Source organism: Cololabis saira, chromosome 19 (assembly GCF_033807715.1).
Source record: "Cololabis saira isolate AMF1-May2022 chromosome 19, fColSai1.1, whole genome shotgun sequence".
Taxonomy (NCBI): domain Eukaryota; kingdom Metazoa; phylum Chordata; class Actinopteri; order Beloniformes; family Belonidae; genus Cololabis; species Cololabis saira.
Window position 1 is genome coordinate 19602407 of NC_084605.1, and position 11640 is coordinate 19614046.

The window sequence follows — 11640 nt, forward strand, 5'->3', positions numbered from 1 at the left end:
CATGCGCACAGTTGATTTTCAAAGTTTGATTGGCACGTCCATGATTTCTTGCACGATGTAAAAAGGATAATATGGGATGTCGAGTATTTGATCCTTCAAAATACACTACCCATGACATGAATTGCATTACACTTTGTAAACATTATACGATAAAAAGAGAGAGAAAAAAAAACAATTCTATCGCTTTATTTGATATTCATTCAGTCATTGTCCTTTATTTAACCAGGCAGCTCATTAATAACACATTCTTATTTACAATGACGGCCTGGCAAGAGACAAGGACCACTTGGGGGAAAAGGACGTGGTTTAGGGAGTAAAACACAATAAAATTGTAGCTCTACAAAGGTAGAAAACCATTAGGTAGCATTTTTTGGCAAAGCAGCAAAAAATGGCAGAAGAACGGCTAGATTCTTGTGAATTCTAACCTACTAAAACTAAACAGTGTCCTGCTAGTGAGTGGCCACTACATTATCTATTTTCTTATCATTTTATTTGTTATTTATTGTTTCTTGCTGCTTTTAATGTTGATGTAAATCACTTTGAATTACCTTGTGTTGAATTGTGCTGTACATAAACTTGCCTTGCCTTATGAATATTGATGGTAATGCCGCGTTCCATTTGTCCTCGGAAGTCGGAATTTCTTAGTTCCCAGTCGGAATTTGCAACTGGAACGCCCCTCGAAGTGGGATTTCCTACTGGGAAAGTGGGAGAAGCTTCACCACCCCCGAGTTACCATTCCAAGATGGCTGCCATTCCCAGTTCCCAGCTCCAATTTCCGAGGTAAATGGAACGCGGCATGAATCTGGCGGTTATCTGCTTACCTCCTCGACCAGAACAGAAAACTGCTCCAGTGGATTGGGGGACATGTCCCCGTAGACCAAGCTTTTCCTCGTGGTTTCTGCCTTCAGGGCAGTTTTGTCATTTTTTAGGAAGTAAACGGACTTGTGTGTGTATCCGCCGGTGAAGCTGGTGTCGTGCCAAAAAGTGATTGCGTGCCAGAATCTGATTTCTGGCCGCGGGAGCGCGCACAGCAGCCCGCCGTTGAGCGATAGCGCTAAAACGTCAGATTTTCAGATTATAAAGCTCCCGTGAAGCTCCCATGACAATTCATGTCATGGGTAATGTATTTTGAAGGATCAAATACTCAACTAAAGTAGCATTTCTCGGCAGGGAGCAGAAATTGGCAGAACACCTGCCAACCCGGTTGCTTTCACCCTTCCTGTTTTTTTAGCCCCTTTTTTGTGAGTGAAACGATTTTTTAACTATTTGACTCAAACCTGAATTGAATTAGATGCATATTTTTGAATGCCATGAACACATGGAAAACAAATTATTATCCAGCAATTCACTTTAATACAAAATAACAAAATGAACTGAATAAAATAAGTATCTTTCTTAAACAGAAACCTGTCCTGCTTAAAATTGTACAAATTAATATAAAACAATAGAAAGAAAGCAGAACATCCATTCTGTAATAGTGCACAAAAGTGCAAACAGAAAGTCTGTGGAAACTCAAACTGAACTCAACAGCTCAATGCCATTTCCCATTCGCATTTTATGAGTATTTTTTGACTCTCACAGTAATACGGGACAAAGTGCGTCCCTTTTCAGCTCAATACGGGATGATTCCGTTTTTCAAGGGACGGTTGGCGACCCTTTAAAACCCCCTGTTATCACTCAAGGCGTTTCTGCCATTTTTCGGCCATTTGCAGGGTTTCCCCCCGTTTTCTGGTTAAATCATACCTGTCAAGTGTTTGATTTAAAAATAAAGGAAATTTTCCACCAAATAGGTCCAGTATTACATTTTAAGACAGGTTCACAAGAAATCTAAAATAACTACCTGTCAACCACTTACAAACTACAATCATGTGCCCAGAATCTGATATGCCATCTTTTGTTGACATTGAAAGGCTGTGGACATTCCCGTGTATGTAATTCCTATAATAGAGCCTAAATGAAAACATTCATCCATTTTTTATATCCACTTTTCCTGTGCAGGGTCACGGGGGTCTGCTCGAACCGATCCTAGCTAATTTTCAGGCGAGAGGCAGGGGTTCACCCTGGACAGGTCGGGTAGCCAGTCCATCGCAGGGCCACATATATATGCACAAACAACCAGACATACTCACACTCACACCTACGGGAAATTTAGAATCATCAATTAACCTACTATGCATGTTTTTGGACTGTGGGAGGAAGCCAGAGTATCCGGAGGGAACCCACGCAAGCACGGGGAGAACATGCAAACTCCACACAGAAAGACCCCCGCCGGGCCAGGGAGTTGAACCAGGAACCTTCTTGCTGTGAGGCAACAGTGCTAACCACCAAGCCACCATGCTGCCCTAAATCTCATCTTGTAATCTTATAAGCACTCTGAGATTCTTTGAATGAAAAGTGCTCTATAAATAAAATCTATTATTATTATTCTTATTAAATGAAAACACAAAAGGGAAATTAAAGCACATGTACAGTATTTATTTTAAATATTTTCAGTTTATATACACATTGATTGTCTTCAAGTGAAACATTTACATTTTCTTTTAATTCATCATTTTCACTCATGTGGGTATCTGGCTCCGATTTTTAGAGATATTTCCACGAAGTCTTCACTTTTTTTGGCAGAAATGTCTTCTCTCTGGTTACATCTATCCATCTCTGATTTATCGCTCCGAGTTTGTTCCCGTTGTTGCCACTAACCTCGCGAGAACTGCCACCCAGGCTACAGCATGGGGCAGTTCTCGCGAGGCTTGTGACAATTGAGTTAGGAGAGACACAGGAATGTTGTTTAAAAATTATTATATTTTAAAACGGGAAATTTACGGGAAAATGTTAATACGGGAGGACGGCGGGAAAGAGGGGTAAAATAGTAGTAGTTTCCCTGCCAAAACAGGAGACTTGACAGGTATGGGTTAAATACACGTTGTATCCAAAACCATCCTCCAGTTGCTACATAACCTACTGGTCTACTAATTTGTAAGGACTTGTATGTAAAGACTAATATATATAGTTCATCAGCTAAATTAACTTTTCGGACACGCTGTTGTCATTTTGTTTCATGCCGTTTACTGCACCATTGGTGTTGCTCAGAAAAAAACACCATCATATATAATCATTACTGTACTACTTGTAGCCTAAATTAGCACTATTGATACAGAGCCAATTAAAATAAAATAATTAAAGCTGCAAGCAGCGATGAACGGGCCCTCGCACTCATGGCCACCGCCCCCCCAAAAGCATATCAGAAATGAGACCACCCACCACTTTTTATGTCAAACCATTCAAAAGTTATGGCAGAAAATAGGAACTATGAAATATCGACCAATCAGAAGAAGGGGCGGGGCTAATTTGCACCAATTATGGTCAAGTACTCAATACCGAGTCCGATGACACCACCCACGAGTCTTTATGTCAAACCATTCAAAAGTTATGGCAGAGAAAAGTTTTCTAGGGGGCGCTGTTGAGCCATCTTGCCACGTCCATTAATGCAAACCATGAAATATCAAATTTATCGCTAGCCCTGGCTTGCGTGCAAAATTTGGTGACTTTTGGGGAACTATCAAATATGGACCAATCAGATGAAGGGGGGCGCGCTTTTTGGCGTCTAGCGTCGCCATGGTAACGCTTTTGAAAGAGAAAAGTAATGCGCATCGTCGCAGGATGGAGACGCACATTTTGATGTATAAAACACCTGGGTTCACGTTACGGTTTGGGCCGTATTAACTGCCGAAGGATTGGCATAAATTGCGCCAAAATTACGCGATTAATTCAAAATGTTCAAAATGGCCGACTTCCTGTTCGGTTTCGGCCATGGCGCCAAGAGACTTTTCTTTAAGTTGCGACATGATACAGGTGTGTACCGATTTTCGTGCATGTACGTCAAACCGTATTGTGGGGCTTGAGGCACGAAGTTTTCTAGGGGGCGCTGTTGAGCCATTTTGCCTCGCCCATTAATGCAAACCATGAAATATCAAATTTTTCGCCAGGCCTGGCTTGCGTGCAAAATTTGGTGACTTTTGGGACACGTTTAGGGGGTCAAAAAGACCCTCCTTTCATCAGAAGAAAGAATAAAGAATACAATTTCCTACAGATACAATAGGGCCTTCACTATAAGTGCTCGGGCCCTAATTACTGAGAAAACCAACAGATTACATCAAGACTTTTCTTCGACGCAATCCCCTATCCTGAGCAAGCTCAAGGCGACTGTGGGAAGGAAAAACTCCCCTTAAACAGGAAGAAACCTGACAAGACCAGGCTCAGGAGGGGAAAGCGATCCGCCTGGATCGGTTTGGGGATGAGAGGACAGGAAAGAAGAGAGAATGAGAACAACAACAGATCAGGAACGCCTGCTGGGACGGAGGAACACAGGCGACAGTTCATTTAAAAATGACTTAATTAATCTCTGAAGGGAAATCAATCATTCCGGTATAGTCATTTAAGCTTCTTCAAAGAGCCATTGTGGAGGTTTATTGCTGTGGGTAGGAAGACGCTCCTGGAGCGGTCTGTGCTGCAGCAGATCTCCGGTGCAGAGTCGCCGTGTCGTGAGGAGCATGCTCAGGGTTGCAAATGATCATCTTCCTTTTATGAACCGTCCTCCTTCGCACACGTAGCTCCAGATTGCAGCTCCAGAACCGAGCCAGCTTTCTTTATCAACTTGTTCAGTTTCTTAAAGTCCCCAGCTCTGTTTGTCAGGAATCCAGGTGATAAAGTTGTGGTTAGAAGACAGCGAGGAGAGGTGTGTCGTACGAAGTCCCCCAGGAGTTTAGGCCTACAGCAGCATAACTAAGGGATGTTTCACCTAAACTGGCTGCGACTGATCTAATCCCAGAGCAGCAAACCGAGAGACCGGTCAGTCACAGCGGAGCTCCTCTAGTCCTCGTTTCAGCTGACAGCGCTTGTTTCAGGTGTCATTTTGGTAGAAACGTAAATAGTATTAATTAGCATCATAGGTTGGCATAAGCTAAGTCAGCCAAGCTAAAACGGAAAATGTGATGAAATAAGGTTAAACTGGAGCTGTTAGTGCTCATTAATGTGTCCTGAGGATGTGGCTCTGGGTTTTGATGGAGACTACAAGGAAGAGGACGATGATTGCAGTTGTTTACTTTCAAAATTGATATTGTTCTTGAAAATTTCCCAGGCATGTCCTATTCCATCTTTAAGTAAGCAGGTGTGTCACGATTGCTGATGAGAATTTGCTGTTTATAGAAAAAAGCAGAAAGCAAGAGGAAAATACTTTAAAATGTTCATTTTCTAAGATGCAGTCAGGTGGAGATAAACACGGAGATGCAGCATAATTCCTCTCTGAGCCTGGTGGAGGGTATTCCCGGTCCCTGCAAAGCTGAGCAGCTCACAGTAAAATGATGTTTGTAAGCACTTGGTTTACCTGCAAACATATGCCAACGCTCCACAAAACACATTATTTCCAGGCTGGTTAGCTTTCAAGATGAAATGTATTTTCTTTATATGATCATTTTAATGAGGGAGGGGGAGTGGATGGATGTGTGGAAAAAACCTGTGCACTATCGGGTTAAATCATCAAGCGCAAGGGCTTGGGGATTTTATTTGAAGCATTTCACTATAAAGTACAATTCTGCAGTGAAGTTCCTCATCATTTATTGACCTATAATTTAAGAGATTATCTTTTGGTTTTATGAGAACTTTGGGTTCTCTGAAATATGTGATTACCTAAATTTTCCACAAGATGGCGACACTGCACCTAATACACCTTAAAGGCTTTCTCCAAGAAGCCCTTTACTTATGCTTTCAACTAAGAGGTTGTGGTTTTACTCAGGAAAATTACCAACAGTTTCTCTGCTGGAGCAAGCCTCAGGTCGGATCTGTAGAACGCAGAATTAAACCATAAAAGGATTAAACTCAGGAGATAAAACTTATCCAAGTTGCAAAGAAGAATGCCAAACCCAGAGTTGAGGAAGCAGCATTTTTGCATGTTTCTCTCACTATGTGAGCTCGGATCAAAGTGTTAATATCAGCACTGTCATGCAGCTCTTTGATAGGAATTTATGGCAGCAAACAAAAAGCAAAACTACGTATTCTTTTTAGTATTCTGATGGAGGATATGGAACTGGAGCAGAATGACATCAAACGTTTACTTTGTTGTCGTTTGTCTCATGCAGGTCCACTTTATGGCAGGGCATTTCAGAGCAAAGCAAGGGGTGCACATGAATTAATATGCATGTCTGTGACCCGGCCAGGAGGCGTGGGTCATCCAGCTCGTCCAGAAACAGAAACTAAGGAGGCTCAGTTCCTGGAAATGGCTTTGAAGATTAGGATGACAGAGCAGAGAGAACCTCTGCAGACAGACTTTCTGTTTCAGCATCAAAAAAGCCGCCTGGTCACCGACATGACGGAGCTGCTGGATACATCCAGCTGGACACATCAACCGCGGAATGTTTGCCTCAACCACGGTCAACCTTAATGGTTTAGACCTGAGCAACAAAAAAGAGCGTTTGTATTCTGATGTGTTACATTCAAGGCTTCAGATGCACTGTGAGGTGAAAAAAAAGCGCATAAAAGGCGCTGGTTTGGTCAAAAGTTTACATTTACATATATTTTTTTTACATAACAGAACGACAAATGATGGTGCACAAAGAGACAAAAATTCAAATGATCCACATACAGTATATATTGAAGGAGCCGAGAGGATGGATCAATACATCAGTGTTATTTAAATGGAAGGTTGGTTTTTCTTTGAACTGAAGCTGTTTCACAACCTGTGGCTCACAACCATAATGACAGAGGTTTTCCAACCCTATCAAAGTATCTGTTTTATCCAAGATCCTGATCTGAGAGTTAAGGTCTTTGCTAGGGCAACATGTTATTAAAATAAGTGAAAGCATGAGCCAGAAATGTGTTTTTTATACTTTATCTGAAGGACAAACCATTGGTCTAATAACCTTGCTAGGGTCAGTCACAATGATTGGAGGTATTTTTCTTGTTTTTTGATAGATAGATGGATTGTATTCCCCCTAAATTGTTATATCTAGTTTTTAGAGTCCTTTTGGTTACACAGATGATTAAAAGGTCTCATCCCGACAAGATAACATTTAATTAATTGTTTGCTATTTAAAGAAAATGTAAAATTATGTGCAAGAAAAGGTGTTCCAAAGTTAATCAATTAATAACTAAGAAGTTCAACATGTAATTGACGTATTATCGCTTGCCCTCCAGTTAGTTCTTCATGTGTCCAGCAGAGGGCAGTCAAGGTATTAGACTCGTTATCACACGGCTTAAAGCAACTATGACGAGAATACTGGCTAAAGTCTTATAGAGGTGAATACATTTGTTAATACCTTTACATTTCATTGAAACAAGGTTTTATAAATCTTGAAAAATAAATTAAAAATGACCTAGACAGATTGGTTTGTACCCCTAAAAGTGATCATTTATCATTAAATCAGTCTTATTCAGTATCACAGGTATCTTCAATATTTTTAATCAGCCATTCAGTCCTTTCAAGGGGGGGGGACTGCCATAAGGTGTCAGCATCAGTACCTCCCCAGAGTAAGAAAAGGAAAGAGTTGTCCGAGTAGCTCAGAAAGAAAAATATAAAAGCTAATTAAAGGTAGGGGTTGTAATACCATCTCCGAGAAGCTTGATGTTCCTGTGACTCAAGCTGCAAATATGATAAAGAAATATAAGGTCTATCGGAGCGTAGCCAACCAGGATGTGGCATGAGGAAATGCAACCCCAGGTTGACCAACAGTTAGTGTGGATGCTCGATGAAGAGCCAAGGAAAACATCCAGAGACGTTCCAGCTGAACTCCGAGGTCATTGTACGTCAGTGTCTGGTCGTACCATCCGTCACGTTTTAACCCACAGTTCGCTTCATGTAGGAAAACAACTTAAATGAAAATTGCTCAAATGCATTTCTGGAAAAAAGGCCTTTTGATCGATGAGACAGAAAAATAAAAGAAGGCCGTACCCACTGCACAACACGGAGGGGGCTTGTTTCCGATGCTGCTTCGCTGTGTCCGTCTCTGGGGGTTCTCTAATCTCTGCAGGGAACAATGACATATAAAGACTACCAGAGTGTCCTGGAGCGAACAATCCTGCCCGGCGGCGTGCGGCTCAGCCTCAGTCACAGTTCAGGGGTGCTCCCACCACACACAGCTAATAACTAATAACTGATTTAAAATTAAGAGCCTGACTTGTGTTAAACATGGAATAAATAATACAGGACTCCACTGACTTGTTAGTTTCAAGTCTATGTTTTTCTTCTTCTTCTTAAAAAGGTACAAACAAGTTTGCCCATGTTTGTTTAAATATTTTCTTTCTGACTTAAGAGCCCGTTTTTCCCCCCTAATGTCCTTTGCAAACCATCTGATGATGATCTGAATAGAGAAGATGCATTCATCTTGTCCTCGGGTTGTCTGGCACACATTTCTAACATCTGTGTCCGCGTTAAGTAAAGCTGCAAGCATGCGTGTGGATTAAATCAGGGCATGACATTAGAATATTAAGCGGACACATTATGGATGTCGTTGGAGGTATCGCTAACATAAAGTCATGACGTTTTCTTTTATTGTGCTGGCAGCAATTCACTGTGAAAACTCAATCCTGTCTCACATTCATGAGCAACGCTGTAGACATGTGCGTGATAGAAGTTTAAAATTAAACAAAAAAAAACAAAGTTCCATTTACCTCCTTTGTTTTATTGCTTTAGGACAGATATCAGCATTAGCAGAACGTAAACCAGCTGGATTAAATTCAGGAGTAATAACCACACTGTTGGTATTTATCCTAATCTATCCACTGATAGATTATCTGAAATAAAGCTAAAGTGAGGTCACAATCTGGACTGTGACCAAGTATTAAAAGAGCAAACATGCACAAAATTGTGAGTCACTTATTACGGGCGATGTTACTCTCTCGGTATCGACACCGAGGCGCTTTTCAGACATTCCTCCATTTCTGACTTAAGTTTTTAAATGACTTGTTCTTGGCATCAGAGTCCAGGACGTCTGGTTGAAAACTCCACACACACACACACACACACACACACACACACACACACACACACACACACACACACACACACACACACACACACACACACACACACACACACACACACACACACACACACACACACACACACACACACACACACACCTGGTGAGCAAAAAACACTCTTCCTTCTCCATGCTGTCTACTTTACAAAGAAGAGAAAAAAAAAAGAGATGTGTTTTTGCAGTTCAACCTGAGGCGCACACATGGAAGCCTGGTGTCTCGCATCAACGGGGGAAACAAATCCAAGTTGTTAAAGTCAACTACATTTAACTACATTAACTACATTTTTAAACTTTTTGGACTTTGACTGCAGCAGGTTTTTGTCTTCCACTCCCTAAAAACTTTAATGGAGCCGAAATATGATCATTTTTAAGTTTTGAGAATACAATTGGTTACATTGGCCAAATACATTTGTATCACAGACTGGCTTGTCACTCGCCTGGCTGGCCACACCTATTCCCTGGTATGGTATGTACCAAACCAATCACAGTGGAATGGGTATGGGATTTATCGGATGACTCAACTTCAAAACAACCGCATTGTAACCGTTTGACAACCTGATAAAAGTCACATGACTATCTGCCATCCACAGGCGGTCTGCGCAGGACAGCTACCTGTTATCTTCCAAAGGAGGCAACAAATCAATACTCTCGGGGGTCATGTTCTGGGTCTCTGGAAAGCGTCTAGAGACAACATTTGTTGTATTAGACACTAAACAAATAAAATTGAATTGAATTGAATTGAATACCACTTCTAAAGCATAGTTTAGGTTTGGGAGGTCAAGTTCGAGAGCTTTTAAACAGTTGCTCTATCATCTTCAAACGCAGGAACAGTCAACAGAAGAAGCGTGGGCAGCAGGGCACGGCTGGTTGACGGAGGGATTTAAGCGAAAGCTCCCTCCAACAGTAGAGTTAACAGATTATTCAGTGATTCATACTTGAACCCTAGGGGCCGCCGACAACACGAGAGACCCTCCAAGCTCTTGGAAAATTGTGATAAATGCAAAGAAAGGACTCAAATTTTATGTGATGGTTTCCCAGATAGGAAACACATCCAGGCCAAATTCAGACTACTCTTCCCACTTATGGCTCATTTAGGACCCTGGCGGGTGGTTTTGGTCCAGATGAGGTCATGAGCTGGCTCTGATAGCAGAAAAGGGCTGACATCTTTGACCCACTTGATTGACAACGTTCACTCGGGGTGAGCCACATGACGTCTGGCTAAGTTAATACATATACCAGACCAGTTCTGGTTTATGATCTTGGGGCTACAACTGGCCCACACAACCATTGCTAGTGGTTCTTACTACGCCATAATTGTCCCAAAGTAGTCCAGATTTGACCCAAATGCATCTGGGGATTGATGCTGACTATCTGTATGCGTGTCCACAGCCGACCTGACTGTAGGACGTTATTATCTCAGACTATCTTAGACAGCAGATACAGAATAAAGAACACTATGCTGTGCTTATGAACCTCAAGTGGCACCAAGACGTTTCCACTCTTGTACCCATTTCAACATGTGGACCTGTGGGTTCTGTCCCAGTGGCTGAGCGTGTGTTAACCGCACTGGTGAAACCACCGGAGGGGGCTGCAGTATAACGCACTCGCAGCTTCTTCTCGCGCCAGTCCTCTCGAAAACCTCACACATGGCTGCGAGATAAACAGAAGTTTAAAGCTAGTGTGTCTGAAAATGAGCTCACCCCGTGCATGCGGTGGTGACGTGCCAAGTAAAACTTGTTCTGTCCATAATGATAGTTTAACGCACAGAACAGGAACTATCTGGTTTCAAAAGGAGGCGATTTCAGTGACCGGCCATCAAACACATGAAGTACACCAAAATAGTGTTGAACCCACGTACGGACGGACGGGGGGGGTGATGATGATTCATTTTACTTTCCATTTCCCTTCTTCAGTCGAGGAAACTCACATTCAGTTCACGTTTTGTATGAATTCCTGCCAGAGCTGGCTAACCGAGAGATGTGACGCAGAGTCTGGTCCTGAGGATATGCCACATTTCATAAAGGGAAGCGTCTGTTTCGGTAATAGCCTTCTTTCTGGTGGGTTTCCAGTTGCTTCTCAAATCATTCACATCACCAAGCCTGACATCCTTAATGATCGTAACCTGACACTGGCAGGACTGCGAGCAGCACCTGACACCTGATGCTGCTTGTGCATGAATGTGTCCGAGGAATCTGGTGGATATCTCAGCCTCTCGGGAATGCCAGTAATCCCGATTCCCTCTGAATGATGCTTCTCCTGCTCGGTTTGGATGGAGCCCGATCCATTTTGTTCACCTCGTATCCAAAGCAGGAGATTTAATCTCACTTGACGTGGACTCGCAGAAGGTGGACTTTTTCATTTAGTAAGATCTGAGGAAGAATTACATCTTTGGCTGTTTTGCGTGACCTTTGTCAGGAATGAAGCAATGCTGCTTTTCTGCTGCGTTACCTGTGCTGCCCTCCGCTCACACATCTGAAGGCCTCTGTAATAATAGAAATGTTAACAAATACGCTCCAGTAACAAGGCGAATACACCCAGCAGCAGCATGTCAAGCTATTTCTGGGTCCAACACTCCAGAGGGATGTGACACGCTGAGCGAAGAGAGGGTAAA

At 42.3% G+C, this 11640-nt stretch overlaps 1 pseudogene; it reads right to left on the reverse strand.

The window, feature by feature from the left end:
* The window catches only part of LOC133419100 (dynein axonemal heavy chain 9-like), a 178716-nt pseudogene extending 167328 nt beyond the window's left edge, over positions 1–11388 (reverse strand).
* Between the last annotated feature and the right edge of the window lie 252 nt (positions 11389–11640).